The 19140-nt window shown below is 41.3% G+C and overlaps 1 pseudogene; it reads right to left on the reverse strand.

Moving 5' to 3' along the window:
- Positions 1–7637: 7637 nt before the first annotated feature.
- On the reverse strand, positions 7638–8486 carry LOC134389322 (protein TMEPAI-like; annotated as a pseudogene).
- Between the last annotated feature and the right edge of the window lie 10654 nt (positions 8487–19140).

Genomic DNA, 19140 nt, shown 5'->3' on the forward strand with positions numbered 1-19140 from the left:
CTCAGCTAAATATTTCACAACATATCAAGAAACTAAAAAAAGATAATTAAAACTCACTACTTACAAAAATAAAATCTCTTACTATTTACTCTTGGTTTTTAGGGGAATTTAAGCTCACAAAGGCTGTTCTTGGGTACAGGGGATTAACAATCTAAGCAAGGCATATTGAAATTTATAGTTTGCAGAAATCTTTCAACAGAGATTGCATAACTTTAACTTTGTTTTGTCATGGACATTAGAAAAATATAACCAGTATGTTTATCATAGAGCTCAAACTGAAAAGTGCAATGAGAAATCAGTAGGAATGGAGATATGAAAGCAAGATAAGCCTACAGGGAAATAAAACAGTAGCAAAAAAGAAACAATAATCTTAAGGTTTCTAAACAGACAATCATCCCCACGAGAGAACAGAACATTCACCCTGCATGTGAGTGTGAACTAGAATTAGTACTAAACGCAGGTGTATTAGATCAATCATGATAGGTTGCACATATAATTAATGCTGTGGGTTACATAATGGGTGGTTTATAAAAAATAAATTAGATTTCTACTTTATAATAAAATCCAAATAGTTATAGATGGGTTAAAGAACTAAGAATAAAATTAAATGCAAAATCGAAGTTGATGTGTTTGTATATACTCTTGTAAATGAAAGAGTCCCAGGGAATTCCTTTTTTACCAGGGGGCTAAACTGGGGAATCCCTGACCCAAATGGGTATGATTGCTTGCTGCTATAGGATTGCTAATAGCACCTGCCAGATTGTACTTTTTGTTACGGAAAACATCAACCAGGAGAAAGAGGGTAAAGTCCCAACTGCCTCCCTGATTGCCAGGGCAAGGGAGGTTTTATGGGGTTTGGGGATGGAGGCTACGTGAAAGAGTCCAAGTGCAAAGCCTTCAGGCGTGATAATCAGCTGCCTTCTGAGGTCATCTATGGTGCCAAAGCTCCATCTGGTTTCTGTTCTCATTCTTTGTCTTCTACAGCTAGCATAAACACCTTTCAAAGCTGGCAGGGGGAATATAAAGCACTTACTGGCAAAGTGTCACCTTTTTTCTTGGGCTGACCATAAAACATTCCATTGTATTTCTAAATCTTGAATGAAGGTATAGAGGGGCAAACCCCACCAAGGACCAGATCCCCTTTCTGGTGCACACTGGACTTCAGGTAATCCTAACAGTCAAAACAATCCATCCTGCACCCAGTGTGGGAAAGGTGCGGAGCAGGAGCAGACAAACCTGAAATAACACCACAGCAGGTTTCCCTCCTTAGAGATGGAGCCTATATCTGTTCTGAGCAGGGGACCCATCAGAGCTGTGTGGAGACACGCAGGCTCCGGCTTCAGCTGGTAAGGGAATACACCATGGAGAGAGTACATACTCTGCCCCTCACCCCTGTGGAAACACAGTGGGGTGTGTGTCAGTGCAAGGTATAAACAAGAGAGTGCTAGAGCTCAGAGTCACCCTCAGTGTCACTGTTGACCCAACTGGATTCTGGCTTCCCCCTTCCTTTTACACATTTTAAGTCCATGACATCTAGTTCTTCATCCATTAAAAATCTCTGGGGAGCTCTTCTCTGCTGGGGGTTTTGCACCTATGCTCTCTTAACAAACATAAGTGGGAAAACATGTTTTGGAACCTTCTTTTGCTCAATTTCATCAGGTCCATAGTAGCAAGGGCCTTGGGACAACCCCCCCATTCAATCCTTGGCTATTATTCAGGTCCAGGTAATATTCTGGAAGTTAGCACACTAAGTGAGGTGAGAAAGCCAGAAAGAATCAGCATGGAGTCAGCAAAGAGCCTCCCAGCACAATGGTCTACAGAGAAGAGGGTGTCAGTGATAGGAAAAGGCCCATGTTTGTCATTGACTCTGCCCTAGAAAACATCAAGTCACCTTATCACCCATGACCCCATTGTCACCCACAGACCCATCTGGTCTTTTTGAATAAGAGGTTATTATAACCAGTCTCACAGGTAACGTGGCTGATTGTAGTTTTCCAAAATACCCACAGTAATATTTCTGGTCCCACATACCCATCAAAAGTTAGTATCTGTTTCCTCTTCTCTTAAAATTGGATAGGCCTCTGTGACTGCCTCAATGTACAGAATAAGGCAGAAGTAATTCTGGTGACTTCTATGGCTAAGTCATAAAAGGCAATATGGTTTCCCCATATGTCCTCCCAGCCCCCTCCTCCCAGGAGGCTCACCCTCAGGACCCAGACACCATGTTGTGAGGAAGATCAGGCTACATAGAGAGGCCTTCTATATGGTTGTGGCCAACAGTTCCATTTAAGGGCTTGGGTAACTCAACAACCAGATGCTGGAGTGAGCAAGCCTCCAGATGATTCCGGCCTTCAGACTTTGAGCCTCCCCAGCTGATGCCATTCCCCCAGAACCCTGCTGAAGTTGCAGATTTGTAAGCAAGGAAAATGTTGCTTTAAGCCATTGTTTTGGAGTGTTATCACTGTTCTTATGCAGTTATGCCTGAAACAGATGGCCATTTGTCATCTCTTCAAGCAGGAGATCATATTCTAGTAAAATATATTGTTTTTCACTAAATAACCCTTTAACCTGCTCTAGAACCCTACATCCCATTCTGAGCCCACGGACAAGTGTTTGGTGCTAATTCTAGCTCTAGGCTTATGTCCCTACAGGATCTAGTATTGTGGAGGATACCAACATTAATAAAGCAAATATATTTCACAGGGCCTAACTTATAGCTTAGTGGGGCCACAGCCCTGTAGTTTAAGGAGTCACCTAACTTTTTAGAATTGCATGTAGAAATGCTAGGCTTGGGAAAAACAGAAAACTTTCCCAGGACTAAAGTCTCTGTTGTAGATAAAAAAAAAATTGTAACACAGCAAAAATGCCTGCTCTAAGGGCAGTCGTCCTTGGTGCAGCTAAACCTAATGATGGGAAAGCATGTGAGCTAAAAGCTTCAAGGTTAACTGTTGGTGGATGTTCCACATCTGGTCACCGGCTGTTTCTTTCTCAGGGAACTAAGTGTTGCCATGACAACGATCTCTTTGTTCTTTTTGTAACCACCTGTGTTCTTTTTCTGTAACTTTCTTGCCTGGACAATAAAAACTGGGAGAAAACCTGACTGGGGGTTATTCCTAGGAATTCTTCTCTCTTGAAAGAATTGATCCTAGGATTAACCCCTTGTGGGCCTCTCACTGGTCTGGAGAAGTGGGCTTTGAGTAATCCTTTGCATCTCCATCACCCTGGGAGAGGTGACATAGTATTTTCCATCTATATTCATTTTATATTGCTGCAAAACAAATTACCACAAACTTAGCTGTAGAGCATTAGAAATCTTGATTCTCAGTTGATTTTTAGAACAGGGTTTTTAGGTAATGCACGTATGGGTCAAAAGCCCTTGGTTAAGGGGCAAAAGCCCACAGGGTGGCAACAGCCCATCTAATCAACTCTAATCACTGTTTAAGTATGAGATGGTATACTTTAATGGTTTTAGAGCTAACAGGTGGTTGACATACTGATCCTGTTAAGAGATTTTAAAGAATTGCTGCAGGGAAAAATGTAAAAAAATGTTTGCTATGGGCAAGCTGTTTGCTGATGGAAACTTTAGAGACAATTATACTTAGATTTAAATGATGTTACTAGTTTCCATTGTTTAAGCTGTACTTAGCCATAACTTTTGTCACATTGCCCATGTCCTTGTGTCCTTTTGAAATGATTGAATCAACTGATTTTTCTTGTGGAACTTCCTTGTCTTTACAATAAAAACCAGAAGCTAACTTTGAATTGGGGCTGTACCCAGTTTTCTCCTTCTAACAGAGGAGTTGCTGAGGTGCAGTTCCTTTGGGCTTCTCATTGCATTCATGTTACTTTGAGTGATCTTTTTTTCATCTACTCTACACAGAGAGAAGTGTAACATAGCAGTTTTTAAAAACACAGTTATTACTTCACATCTTCCATGGTTCAGAAGTCCAGCATGGTGTGGCTAGGATTTTACTCAGGGTCTCACACAGCTGCTATTGAGGTGTCACTGTGCTGCATTCCTTTCTGGATCTTGGGGTCCTTTTCCAAGCTCATTTGGGTTGTTGGCCAATCAGTTTTTCACAGTTATAGGACTGAGGACCTCCTTTTCTTGCTGACTGTCAGTCAGGGGCACCACTCTCTATTTTCAGAGGAGATCCACATTCTTTGCACCTCCATCTTAAAAGCCTCACATTGAATCCCTCTCCTGCTTTAAATCTCTCTGACTTTATTTGTCTCTGACCTCTAGACCTGGATTTAAAAGGCTCATATGATTAGCTCAAGACCAACTGGATAATCACCTGTTAGAGTCAACTGTGCCATTTAAACCTTTTTTTTAGGTTTAGTAATTCTAACAAGTATGTAGTGGTATTTCATTGTGGTTTTAATTTGGATTTCCCCTAAGAAAGAGTGGTGTTAAGTATCTTTTCATATGTTTATTTGTCACCTGTATATCATCTTTGGTGAAGAGTCTGATTAAATCTTTGTCCATTTTTAAATGTATGAGTTGTTCCTATTCAATTTTGATAGTTCTTTATGTATTTGGGTATGATACTTTGTCAGATATAAGCTTTGAAAATTTTAGTTTGTGGCTTGTCTTTTTAATCTTTTAACAGTGTTTTTTTTTTTTTTTTTTTGTGACCAGTAAGGGAATCATAACCCGTGGCTTGGTGTCGCCCGCACCACGCTCAGCCAGTGAGCGCACCGGCCATCTCTATATAGGATCCGAACCAGTGGCCTCGGCGCTCCCAGCGCCGCTGGGCTCCCAGCGCCGCACTCTCCCGAGTGAGTCACTGGGTCGGCCCTAACAGTGTTTTTAATGAGCAAAAGTGCTCAATTTTGATAGAAATCTTTTTTATCACATTATTGGTTTTGCATTTGAGAAATCTTTCGTAGGTCATGAAGATTTTGCTTCTAACTATTCATTTAGAAATTTTATGGTTTTAGGTTGTACATTTTGGGCTATGATCATTTTTGAGCAAATTTTTGATATGGTAAGAGATATGGTTTAAAGTTCATTGTTTTGCATATAGATATAAAAATGTTCCATAATTTTTTGAAAATATTATCCTTTCTGCACTACATTGCCTTTGCACTTCTATCAAAAATCGACCTTTTGTGTGTGGGTCTATATCTGCACTCTATTCTGTTTCATTCATCTAATTGTCCATTTTGATGCCAGTACCATACCATCTTAACTACTATAGCTTTATAGTAAGTTTTGAAGTCAGGTAATATAATACTTCTAATACATATTTTTTAAAAAGTTGTTTTGTTTATTCTAAATTCTTTGCATTTCCAGATAGATTTTAGAATCAGCTTGAAAATTTTCACAAAATATAAAGCCTGCTGGGATTTTGACTGGGATTGCCTTGAATTTATACATCAATTTAAGGAGATTTGACATTTTAACAATGTAGAGCCTTCTGGTCCGTAAACATGGTGTATATCTCTTTCTTTATTCAAGTGTTTTAAAATTTCTCTTAATAATGCTTTGTCATTTTCTGGTGTACATACACAATGGAATACTACTCTGACATAAAAAAGAATGAAATTCTGCCATTCACAGCATCATGGACGAGCTTGGAGAAAATCAGGTTAAGTAAAATAAGCCAGGCACAGAAAGAGAAATACCACATGTCCTCACTTATAAGTGGGAGCTAAAAAATAAATAAATGAATAAAAAAGAAAGAAAGAACAATCACAGTAATATGTTGAACTTTCAGAAGGAGAGATCAGAACTGTGGTTACTAGACGTGGTAAAGGGGGAGGTGGAGAGAGTTGGCAAGAAATTGGTCAACGGACACAAACAATGATTAAATTTTGTAATGATGAATATGCTAATTATCATGATTTGATCATTACACATTTTACACAGGTATTGATATTCAACTCTGTACCTCACAAATATCTATAATCAATTATGTTTCAATTAAAAAAAATAGTTAGCTATCTGCTACCTTCCCACTCAGATGCTTCTGACAACTCACCTACAAGAGATGCTTTAAAGTTATTTAAATATAAATGGAACCTAGCATTTTACTTTTAAAATAAAGTCATATCAACATCAGCAAACACAGATCGAATGCCTTCCAGGTGTTTTAAATCAAAGAACTACAGAGAATTTCACGGTTTACTTCTTGGTTGAGGATGGTAAAAAAAGTTTTGTCATTTTCAGTGTATGGGTCTTGCAAATCATTTGTCAGATTTATCCCTAAGTATTTCATTTTTTAATGCTATTATATATGGTGTTTTTGAACATTTTTCATTTCTGATTTTTTACTAATACTATATAGAAATATAAGTGATTTTTAAAATATCAATCTCGTATCCTGCCACCTCGTTAAACTCATCGATTAATTTTAGTAGCTTTTTTTTTTTTTTGTAGATTACAGGAGATTTCCTACAGAGACCATCATGTTGCCTGCAAATAAAGACAGTTTTATTTCTTAATTTCTCCTGTGGACGAATTTTGTATTTTTTGTTTTGTTTTGTTTTATTGCCCTGGTTAGAAGCTCTGGTACAATGCTGAATGGAAATTGAGAGTGAACATCCATTGATTGTTCCTGATCTTAAAAGGAAAGCATTCAGTCTTTCACCATTAAGTTTCATGTTAGCTGTGGGTTACTTACAGATGTCCTTTATCAGGCTGAGGATCTTTTTATCCTAGTTTTGTTTTGTTTTTTTTTCCTTTGATAACAGTTTATTTCGGGAAAGGCAAAAACACCACCTGGAACTTGGTGTCTCTGTGGGAACTTTCCTATTTTTCCTGTGATACAAAGGCTGTTCTGGCCCAGGGGTGGGAATGTGTCTCCTTCAGTAGGGAATGTATGACGTGGTAATAACCTATCCCCAGACAGAAGGATCCGCTCTGCAGGGAAGAAGGGGGAAGCCTGCCCTTCACCGGCGCAGCCTCTCTCCAGGCTCTGCAGGGAGCTCACCCGCCCCCTGACGCCGACTCTGAAATTCCGACATTTCTCCCTGAAAGTCTCAACAGACACGATAGAAGTTTCCATCACACAAGCACTGGCGTATTTATATTTAAAAATAGTGCAAAATCTCAACGTTTATATAATAACTCTAAACCCCTGCTTTGTAACTTTTTTCTTTACAAGGTAATGCACACTTTCTGAGCTGGCACTCAAAAACTGCCATTTTTTCCCTCTTCTAGTTCAGAAAACATTTTTTTAAAAAATAGGCTTCTTCTAATACAAAAAATACTGCCCTAACACATACAGTTTCTCTTACTTTATATATATTTATATATAAATATTGCAGATCTTTAAACAAAGGTTTTGTGCAAATATGTCTTTAAAGTTAAGGGAAATCATCATAAACAAGAGAAAATAAGCATTCACGCACCCAGCTCAGCTAGAAACAAAAAAGACTACTGCAGAATGGTTTTTTCTTCTTTTGCCTTCGAGACACAGCTCAACAAAGAAACGTGGTTTTCTGCAGGCTTTCTCAGCTAGTGCATTCAGACCAGACATAACATGTAAATGAATGGGAGATGGGAGAGGATGGCCACACGCGGCATTTTCTGTGTGTCACCCTGCCCTCTTCTCTGTTCCCTTTTAAGAAGTGCGGAGTGTTTTGCCTTTTTACCTGTGGGTGCTCCAGCCCGGGCCGCCTGGGGACCCCTAGAGAGGATGTCCTTTCTGTTTATCCTTCTCTTTGTTCCAGAAGGCTGCGCTCTCTAGGGGGGCGATGTGTGCGAGGTGAAGCCGCGTCCCCTCCAGCAAGGAGGGTGGCCCGCTGCTCTGCTGGTGCGGGAAGGAGAATTCGGGGTAATGACCGATGTCCTCGCTGTAGGTGCGGGGTGGCCCCTCCACGCGCCCGCCGCTGCTGTAGCACGTGGCACTGATGCCCGAGTTACTGCTGCGGGGGCAGGGGCCGCCCAGCGTGGTGCTGTCCATCAGGTCGCTGTCGAAGACGGTTCTGTTGGGGGTGCGCGCACCGACTCGCGGTTCAGCTCCAGCTACTGCTCGGGGCCCCGCAGCTGGAGGGTGCAAGGGCCCTGGTAGGGCGGAGGCTCCTCCCCATGCGACAGTGAGATGGTGGGGGCAGGCCGATCTCGTGCTGCAGGTACGGTACGCGGGCTGGAAGCGGTCCCCCTGCGCCAAGCGGGACACGGCCAGGCGTTCGACAGGCCGAGGCGGGGCATAGGCCCGTGGCTGTGGGATGCCAGTGCCCGACACTGTGCTCTCCGACGGCTACAGGCATCCTTCCGAGGAAAGGGCGTCTTCCGTCCTCTGGCCCTGGCTGTGCCGGCTGACGAAGCAGAGCGCGGACAGCTTGTAGTGGCTCAGCAGGCACGTGATCTCCACCACCATCACCGCCATCGCCACCACGGTTATGATTATCTGAACGAACTCCAGCTCCGTGATCTCCATGCTCTGGAACAAAGAGCGTTTGCAGTTGCACGTGCAGGAGACATTGGGCTGCCCAGCGGCGGTGGCGGTGCTGTTGACCCCCATCAAGCGGTGCATGGACGGTGCGGGGCGCTCGGGGCTCGGGGGCGACGGGGTGGGGAGTGCTCGGGCCCGCATGCAGGAGGCGTGCGGCGGGGGAGGTGCGCCCGGGATCGCCGGGCTCGGGTGTTTACCAAGTTCCCGGAGTGCCGCGGTGCCGCGTGGCTCAGGGTGCAGGGCCGAGCTCCTCTGCGCCCCCGGCCGCCCCTCGGCAGTGCCGGGGGCGTCAGCAGAGCCCCCGGGTGGAGTCCGGAAAATGGGCCTGCAGCCGGGGCGCGTGCTGCCTCCGGGGCTGAGCCTCGGCCGCTGGCTTCCCCCAGCAGAGCAGCTCTGACGCCGCTGCCGCCTTCAAGTCCAAGGCGGTCGGGTTTCGCTCTGAGACGCGGTGGGAGGCCGGCAGACGGCCTCACCTCAGCGCCGGACCTATCCTGGTTTGATAAGTGTTTTTATTGAAAATAAAAATTGGATTACATCAAATGCTTTTTCTGCATCTATTAATATGATTATACTTCTTTTTTGGTCTGCACTGAATGATTTTTGAACATCAAACCAACCTTGCATTTCTGGGATAAATTTACCTTGGCCATGATGAAGTATTCTTTTTAAATATATTATTGGATTTGATTTGCCAAAATGTTGTTAATATTTTACATTTATGCTCATAACGGATATTGGTCTGTAGTTTTCTTGTAATATCTGTCAGGTTTTAGTATCATAGATAAGTTGGGATGCCTTCCCCTTTTTTCCATATTCTGAAAGAATTTGTGTAGAATTGATGTTATTTATTCTTTAATTGTTTGGTACAATTCCCCTATGAAACCATCTGGGCATTTTGTTGTTGCTGCTGTTGTTGGTTTTTGTTTTTGTTTTTTACCATGGGAATGTTTTTAAACTACAAAACCAAATTATTTAATAGTTATAGGGCTATTGAGATTGTCAGTTTCTTCTTGAGTAAACATTGGTAGTTTGTGTCTTTCTAGAATATGTATATTTTATTTATATTTTCAAATGTATTACCATAAATGTATTCATAATATTCCTATGTTGCCCTTTTAAGTATCTACAGAATCTATAATGAAATCATCTCTCTCATTCTCGCTATCTGTCATCTCTCTTTTTTCTCCTGATTATTCTAACTGTAGTTTTATCAACTTTCCCAATCCTTAATCACCAGTGTTTCATTTCATTGGTTTTTTCTATTTTTCTGTTTTCCGATTCATTGATTTCCTCTTTGGTCTTTATTATTTTCTCCCTTTCAGCTTTTACTTCAAATGTTTAAATTTGAGAACCAATTAAATTTTTGCTTTTAATACCATGAAGTTTTTTCTTCTCTCTCTCACCCTTCCTTCTTTCCTTCCTTCCTTCCTTCTGTTGTTGTGAGGCACAGTTCCCAATAAGGCTGACACCACACAAAAATACTTGGGGGTTGTCGAAGGTTTATTTCTCCTGCCGGCCCACAGCTGTCTCCCCAGGCAGTCTGGATAGAGTGCAGCCCCCAGCCTCATTAGGGGAAGGTTCTTATAGGCGTAAACCACACCCTGTTTGGCATACAGGATGTTCTGCAAGAGCAAGCAAGCTGGTTTACAGAAGCTGAAATATGCAGGTTATAGCAGAGCATAGAATTTTCCACACACACACACAAAAAACAACCCATGTTTAATTTAAATGGGTCAGTGGTTGTGAGTTAAATCTAGGTAAAGAAGCTTCTTGAGTAAAGGTCTATCACACCTGGGTGTAAGGGCAGGAAATGTGGTTACTTGAGGAGGGGTCTGCTTTAGAGAGCAGCTCAGTTTCTCATCTACACAGGAAAGAGCTGGCAGTCTGTGGTTTTCTTGCTAACACAGGAACAGGCTTGTGACCACAGAGCACTACAGTGTAGAAATGCATTTAGCTGTTTTTACGACTGGGACAAAGATGGAGTCAGTCACGTTACCTTGCAACACTGTTACTGGAGAGAGTCTGAGGAGGTTGGATAGCCGACCTCAACCCTGTACTCTGCTAGGTTCTCGACTCCGCCACAGGAAAGAATTCAAGAGCAGAGTCAGAGTAGAAAGTGAAAGCAGATTTAATATAAAGAATAAGGAATACACATTTCACAGGCAAAGTGTGGGCTGGCTTTAGCAGCAGCCTTGTTTTGTTCTGGATTCCATCTTTTATAGTTGGTTATCCATACATATTCATGCTATCTACGAACGTTTAACTAAGGGGGTGGTTTCCAGTTTTGTAATTCTTATGTATCACTAGCCTTGCACATGCTCTGTTTGTTCCTTTTGGCACCTAAACAGTGGTCAAATTCCAGCATATACACCAAGTATACTTAAAATATGCTCGATGCTCCCTAGCACCTCCAGTGGAAGGTCATTTCAAGTACAAACTCTTTTTTAATGTGCATGCTCAACCACTGTAATTGATCAAACTTGCCTCTACAGTCTCAATCTTCCTGTGTTTTCTGGAAAATGGATGCAACATGCAACAGTAACTCTGAGTGGTTTGAGACTCAGAGGAGTGGCCTAAGACCCAGACTCTGGGAAACCGGGCACCTCCTCTCCCTGTCACCCTTTCTCCCTCCCTCCATCTCGCCCTCCTTTCCTTCCTTCCTCCCTTCTTTCCTCTCTTCCTCCCTTCCTCCTTCCTTTTCATTTCCATTGGAAATCCTTGACAGTTCTCAGTAAAATTTTGTTCTTATTTACTGGCATCTTTCTTCCATGGTTCTACGTCAGTAGTAACCATCTACTGGTTTCTCTGAAGTCACTTAATATTCTTTAATTACTAGCACCTTTTTTGCCTTGTACGTAGATATGGGTTCCTTTACTACCCTTGCACTGGATAATACTATGTACCTTTAACAATGGCAAACTGGTAGGGAGTGAAAAAATTACAGCATTTTCAAATTCAGTTGGCACAGGGATTCCACGTAGTGTTCTGAGGCTGTACGAAGGGGGAGGAGGGCTGAGACTTTATCTTGGGCCTGGAACAGATTTATCTGCCCACATCTTATAGAAATTGGTCCTCAGTACTGCAGGTAAAGAAACTTCAATTTACTGATTTCCCAGGGAAATGAGAAAGTTCTAAGAATGATATATGACGTTAACCACAATCACATGAAACTCTCCCCGAATCAGAGGCTGATACGTTCATTGAATTGAGATGGAGAACTCATAAAGTTTTCGTGGAGGAAGTGATATTCAAATTGGGTCTTAAATATTGGGCAATATCTCAAAAGTGAAGGACAGGATGGACATTTCAGAGGGAAGAACAAAAGCAGCAAAGACAGAATTGTAGAAATGGTAGGACATGGGCTGAAAATTAAGACTGTTTGTACTCAAGCAAAGAAGGGTAGGTTTGTGATCAAGTGCCTGACGCTTTAATTCTGTGATTGGGTTATTTTTCTAAGCGATGAAAACCATTGACAATTTTTGAGAATTTATCAAAACAATTCAATAGTTTTTCTGGAAAAGAGAGTGCTAGAATTTCTAGGATGATGTTTTAGAATAACAGTAAGGAGGGAGAGATATAAAAATGTCTTATCACTCTACCTGAAATCTTTCATCATGGGACAAAAAAAGACATCTGTATCATTGGAACAGAATTGTATCTCAGAAAATATCTAATCATATAGAATAATGTAATAAGTGATTAAGATGGTAGTTAAATCAGTAGGGAAAGAATGAATTTTTCAGCAAATGTTGTTGAGAAAACTTGACAACGATTTGGTTTGAAACCAGATCTCTCCTTCACACCATACACTGAAATAAATTACACAGGGATTAAAAGGAACAGTGGAAGAACTAGAAGTGAATATAGATGTGCACTTAATGGGTATTAAAGTAAGGAAATATTTATAATCATACAGGAAAATACAGAATATAAAATTAAAAGATAAATTTGATCAGATAAAGTTTTTAAATACTTGTTTACTTTTAAAAGTCCAAACTGGGGAAAATTCATCTTACACAACAGAGCCAATTACATTAGTATACAGAGAGAACTTACAAATAAATAAATAATGAAAATGGGCGAAGGATATAAATAGGCAATTTACTCACCACTGATATATCAACATCTATCTAACATTTCCATGAGCAGAGAAATGCAGTCAGTAATGAGACAGCATGGTCAGTCTATCAAATTTGGAAAAATCAAAGAAAATTATTATTCCTAGTTTTGATACAATGAGATTGGAGGTATAATTTCACTGGAGGACAAGGTAGTAACATATCTAAAACTTAAGACTTCTTGAAGAGATGTCAACCCACATTTTATGTGTTCCCCTATATAATAATAATAATAATCAAATAATCACATTTAGAGGAAGATTATTTGATTTTCAACAGAAGGAAAATATTGATCATCGGTTGTATGTTAGTTTGGTTTTGGGGAGAGGCGGGGTGAAGAGAAGGGCATCACATCATTTTCTCTGCTTCCTTCACCATCATTTCATTGTACTTACACAAACGTGTTCTTACATATCAAATGATGTCAGATCAGTTCTCAAATTGTGTGTCTATTATACTTTTTCTTACATTAATCTCACGATACAGTCTTCTGATCTCAGTTCAAATTAGAAAAGTGAACTTGCTCTGAATGTACAGAATTGGGCATTCTAATCTCAAGTGTCACGCAGGGAAGCTGATGTTTGATAACCTTCACTGCTGAGCTGGTGGTGTTTGCTTGAGAGCATGTTAGCATTAATGTATTTGTCTTCACATTCAGTTCAAAGCATCTTACACAGACTCCATTAATGATATTTTCCTAGCACTTTCAAATGACTTCTCATGTAATTTAAATCAATTCCGTTTAACAGCCACTGATTGTGCAAAGATCTGCACTTCGTGTGTTTTGGGTGATACAAAAGCATAGTCCCCATTCTAAAGGATATTTTGGTCTCTAGAAGAAAATGGACGTAGGCATCACTCAGGTGACACAAGGGAGATTATAAAAAGGGCTATAATGGAGGCTCAGCTCAGTTCTAGGAGAGCACAAAAGAGACGGATGGATTCCAATGGGGATAAAATAAAACAGGAAAAGTTTCAAGGAACTGATTAAAGACGTGAAGGAAAAAATAGGATTTTATCAGCCACAGACATTCAGGATGAAGGAATGAGTTACAAGAAAGATTCTAAGTTTGAGGTATGGAATGAAGGTTTAGACATAGTGATGTACACAATGTGGAGGAAAGAAAAGTCATCTTGTGTAGGGCACACTGGAGAGATAAACTGGGCCAGACAAGGGAAAGCTTTGGATACTCAACTGGGGTGTGAATCTTATACTTAGGCAATGCAGTTATTCGTGGGTTTTGATGAAGGACATTTTTATAAAAATAATCCTAGCATTGCATGATGGATGAATTGGGGAGGCAGGAGATAATTTTTATGTGGAAGCTAAAGAAGACATGAAAGATGCCTGTGATTTTGACTAGGAGATTGAGAGGGCTACACTGCAATTTTGAGATGTAAGGAATTCTGGAAGGGGAGCATATAGACAAGAAGATGACGACTTCAGTTTCAGACTTTGGAAGTTTGAAGTTGCAACGTAGTATCTGTGCAAAAATAACTGGTGTGCATTATAAATTCATTATCTCCTGGGGAAAATAACTGATTACAAATATTTTTAGAGGAATGTGGTTTATTTCTAAAGAGAAGTTTGCACCATTTCTGAAATTTACCTATAGAATTTATTAATGAAAAATAATTGTTTGAAGTAGATATTTTGGTAGAGGCTTTTTAAAAATGCCTACTTTTTTCTTGTCATCAAATGATACAAGTTACATGATGATCATTTTAGAAAATTCAGGTTTAAAAAAGAAAGAAGAAATGCATTTCAGAAAAAAATTTTTAAAAACTAGAGAATCCTAAGCAACTATTTAAAACGACTTCATTATCTAGTGATGTAGAAAGGTATCAACGATATACGAAGTGTGAGGAAAAAATGGTTTCAAAATATTATGGGGAGGGGGAATATTAAAAAATGCATATTCACTCACAAATCAGGAAATAAGTAAGCCAAGATATTAATGATGCTTGTTTCTCGGTGCTAGGATTACATGGGATTTAATTTCGTTTTGGGGATTTCATTTTCTCTTTCTTTCCTTTACATTGAACACGCACTACTTTTGAAATAAAAACTTAAATATAATTTACACCAAAACATCAATAATACTTTATAATCCTGGTGATGGGATTACGGATTTGTTTGTTTTAGAATACTCCCAGATTTCCTAAACTTTTTTTTAAGGAAAGAAAAGAAAGGTTTTACATTCCCCAAAGCTAAACTCAGGAACGTCACGTGTATCCACTTCCGTGTGCCTGGCAGTGGGCAGAACTGGAGGCCAACGCTCACTTATATCGTCATCTGGACCCCAAGTAATACGGCGAGCTGCAGAGGGTTCTGGGAAATGTAGTCCTTTCCGCTCCCGAGTCGCCCACTTCCGCTTCCGGCCAGCCCACCAGTGAGGCTTTTTCTTAGGCAATGGTGAGGCACGTTAGAGACTTAGGTCTTCTTGGGGTCTGCGTTCTGGCAGCAGGAGCGAGGGTCGGCTCTCTATGACCCGAGGAAAGGGATAGCCTGTGGCGGAGGACCGGAGCCAGGGGATTTCGACAAGCTCGGCGGCTGAAGGGTTTGAGGAGGCGGATGCACCGAGATTCTGGGTTGGGTAGCTGGGCGGGACCCGGGCAGGCAGCACCCGGCACCCCCCGGCTTGGAAAGAGCAGTTGGAGGCCGGCAGCTCCAGCTTTGAGTTCATCTCTCAGTTTGGGAGACTCCAGTCCCGGCGTTCGCGGATTGATGATATCTCGAATTCTTCAGGGTATCCGCCTACCCACTTCTGTACTAATTTCCGAGTTTTTTTGTCTGTGGAATCATTTTATAAAGAGCTGTAGAAGTTGATTCCTCGTGTTCCGTCTATATTCCTTTGAAAATTATTAGGCGCTGTACAGGTTGTAAGAGATATTTTGCTGTATTCTTGCTGGCTCTATTTTTTTTTTTTTTTTGTAGCGTCTGAGGCACACACAGGTCGAATTTTAATCACACAGCAGGTGAGAGTTACAGACCTGAATTCAAATCTTGAGATTGTGTCTTGGCACTCGTTGTCTCCTGAAAGCTGCAGTGAGTGCAGGCTTTTAGACAGGCTGCTTTGGACAGCAGCAGTGGCACGGGCCTTTCTCTCTGAGTCCTGTAGGAAGGGGGGTCCCTTTCCCGCACTCCTGAAGGAAATAGTAAAGGTAGATAAAAGGAACGGGGCGATGACATCCAGCTGGTGCTGAGATTTTCCCTGCAGTGTGATGGGATTGTGATGAAATCCCGTTATCTCGTGGCTCATTTTTCTTTCACAGCCTAGCCTTCTGGGTGCTGTTCCTTTCCCAGACAGAACTGAAGAGAAGAGGAAGGAACAACCCCTGATCTCTTGTCATTAGAGCTCCAGGTGAGTAGAACTTTGGTTTCTTCTTGGTTTTTTTTACCCCCCCCCCCATGGCAATCCCAGCTCTCTTCTCAAACGGAGGTCAGCTTTTCTGACCTCATTCTTCCTCCCGTGGTTTCCACAAATGCCCATCCAGGCCTCAGGCCCCTTAGCCACAGCTGCCTTCCCCCAGGAATGGAATTCTTCTAAGGGTTGAGGAATCTCCCAGTATCTACTGTATTCTCTCCCTGGCTCCTAGTAGTGGTTCATTTGGTCAGTAAATCGCTCAGGCTCATACCATTTCAGGGCTTTGCTAGGGAAGAAATAATTATGGTAACTGTGATGATATGTATGAACTGAGTACTTATATATATGCCGGGTTTTATGCTGAGTGCTTTTACTGCTTTCATCCCTGGTGCCTAGAAAAGTGCCTGGTATATAGAAGCCCATCAGTAAATGTTTGAATGACTTTCTCTTTAATTTGCTGAGCAACTTTGTAAGTGAGGTATTATTAGCCCATGTCACAGATGAGAAAGCTGAGGCTTAAAAAGATAGAGAAACTTAACAAGTGTGACCTGGCCAGGAGGTGTTATGACCAGAAATCAGGACCTTTACACTTGCACTTCCTTCCGTACTCTTCTCATCCCAGATCTTTGCCCAGCTGATTTATTTTCATGCAGGTCTTAGAGATTGTCCCTGACAACCTAATTTAATGTTGCACTTCCCACACATATGTTCTGTCTGACAGAACTTGCGTTGTGGTTGATAAACAAGAATCTATGGTATTTACTTTATTTTCTTCATAGTCCTTTTTGTGATCACAGGTCACCTTATTTGTAGACTTGTTTACTCACTAGAATGCATGCAGCATAAAAACAAGTACCTTGTCCATCTTATTTACTGCTCTGTTCCCAGTGTTTCTTATAGGGTCCAAGATATAGTTACACACTGAACGTATGTTTGTTAAATGGATGAATTTCTATATTCCTAGGTTAGTGCTGGGATGGATGAATAACAGCAACAATAATAGTTTATTGAGGATTTGCTTTGTGCCAAGTACTGGGCTATGAGCTTTATTCAAATAGGCATGTGTGTGTGAAAGAAAGAAAGACAATTCTTTCAACTCTGCGGGTATGAATTATCTTTATTTAGCAGAAGAACAGATTCATTAAGAAGTTTTCGTCACTCTTCCAGCGTTAATACAACTACAAAGTGTGAGCCAGAATTTGAACTCAAGCCTTTGGACAACTCCAATATTGAGAGACGAGAATTGCAGCTTCTGGAACTTTGCTTCTTCTTTTGATATCTTGATTAATAGCTTCATAATTTACCTATTTTCCTCAAACTTCAACCCCAGACTCACATTTGATTTCTCCTTTTCATATTTTTTTACCTTTGCAATATCTCTTATTCCCATTACCTCTTTATCCCACTGCCTTTATCCACCCAATTATTTCTTTTATCCTTGCTTTCCCTGCACAGAATCAAGGGCTGTATCTTTTTTTATACTGTAAGCACCTGACACACAGTAGAATTTCAGTATATGTGTGCTGTCTTTCCAACTACAGTGTTAGCCTCGTGAGCAGAGTCCTTGTCTGCTCTGGTCACTATTGTATCCCAACATATCCAGCATAGTCCTTAGCACATAATTTGCTAAACAAATGAACTGGAGAACAAACTATTCTGCCCTAAAGCTGGTATCAGAAGGACCTAGGACCCAGGTATCAGGAGATGAATTCAGGTTAGTACCATTCTTCCATTTAAATATTTATTGATCACCTGCTGTGTGCTCAGAGCAGAAATTCCAGGCCTCTAGAGCTCACATTCTAATAGGTACAGGAAGACAGTAAGCAAGAAGAATAAACAGTAGGTCAGATGATAATTTTCAGAGAAAGGTAGAGCAGAGAAGAGGCTTTGGGAGTGCTGAGGGAGGACGCTCAGTTTTAAGTAGAATAATCAGAGATGGATTTCACTAAGAGGGTGGTGCTTGAGTAGGCATCTGAAGGAGGTGAGGGGCCTGGGGACATCTGAGGAAAGAGAGTTGTAGGCAAAGGGAACAGTAATGAAGGCCCTAAGGTGGGTGCATGCCTGGTCTATTTAAAGAACAGTAAGGAGGCCTGAGGGGCTGAGCAGAATGAGAAAGAGGAAGGATAAATAGGAAATCAGGTATTGGGAGGCCAGATAGTGTAGGGTCTTGGCTATTGAAAGGATTTTGGTGAAAGGTTTTGAGTGAAGTGAAGATTTTGGCTGGAGGAGTGCCATGTCTTATATTTTAAAAAGATCACTCTGGCTGCTGTGTAGGAAAAGTACCGTAGAGGGACAGGAGTAGAAACAGACACCAGTTTGAAGGCAGTTGCAGTAATTCAGGCCAAAGGTGATGGTGGTTTGGACAGTGGTTGTAAGAATTGGCCAGATTCTGGTTCTAATTTGAAGGTATTTGCTGATAAATTGGAGATGAAGTATGAGAAGGAGGGAAATCAAAGATCAACCTGAAATATTTGGTGTGCTACTTCGAAGGGAGAGAAATGCCTCTACAGGCAGATCTGGAATTTGGTTTTGAACATGTTAAGTCTGAGGCGCCTTTTAGACATACAAGTGGAGAGGTCCAGTTGGCATTGAATCATCAGTGTAGGGATGCTATTTGAAGCTGTGAGGCTAGATGTGTTCACCGAGGAAGTGAATGAGTATGAGGGAGAAGAACTTCGTGGACTGAATCTGGAGGCAGTTCTGAATTGTAGAGGCCAGGGATCTGAGGAAGAATCATAAAGATGTTTTGTACAAACTAGAAGCCTCTGGGAACACTGAACATCAGCCAGTCGGAAGCAGCTAGGGTAACTTAGCAAGTGTTCCTTAAAGTGTGGTCTCTGGACCTGCTGTGTCAGCATTACCCAGAAACTTGTTAGAAATGCAGATTCTTAGAGCTACTGAATCAGAGTCTTTAGAGCTGGGGTCCAGCAATCTGGTTTTTTGTTTTTGTTGTTGTTGTTGTTGGTTTTTTTAAAAAAGATGACTGATAAAGGGATCTTAACCCTTGACTTGGTGTGGTCAGCACCACGCTCTCCCAAATGAGCCAACCGGCCATCGCTATATAGGGATCTGAACTCGTGGCCTTGGTGTTATCAGCACCACACTCTCCCAAGTGAGCCACAGGCCGGCCCCTAGCAATCTGTTTTTGTAATATCTCATGGTGATAAAGTTTGCAAAGCACGATCCTGAGGATCCTGAAGATTTGAGTTTAAATTGCATTGGTGTGGACTCCTTGTTACAGATCTGGCC

Source organism: Cynocephalus volans, chromosome 10, assembly GCF_027409185.1.
Source record: "Cynocephalus volans isolate mCynVol1 chromosome 10, mCynVol1.pri, whole genome shotgun sequence".
Lineage (NCBI taxonomy): Eukaryota > Metazoa > Chordata > Mammalia > Dermoptera > Cynocephalidae > Cynocephalus > Cynocephalus volans.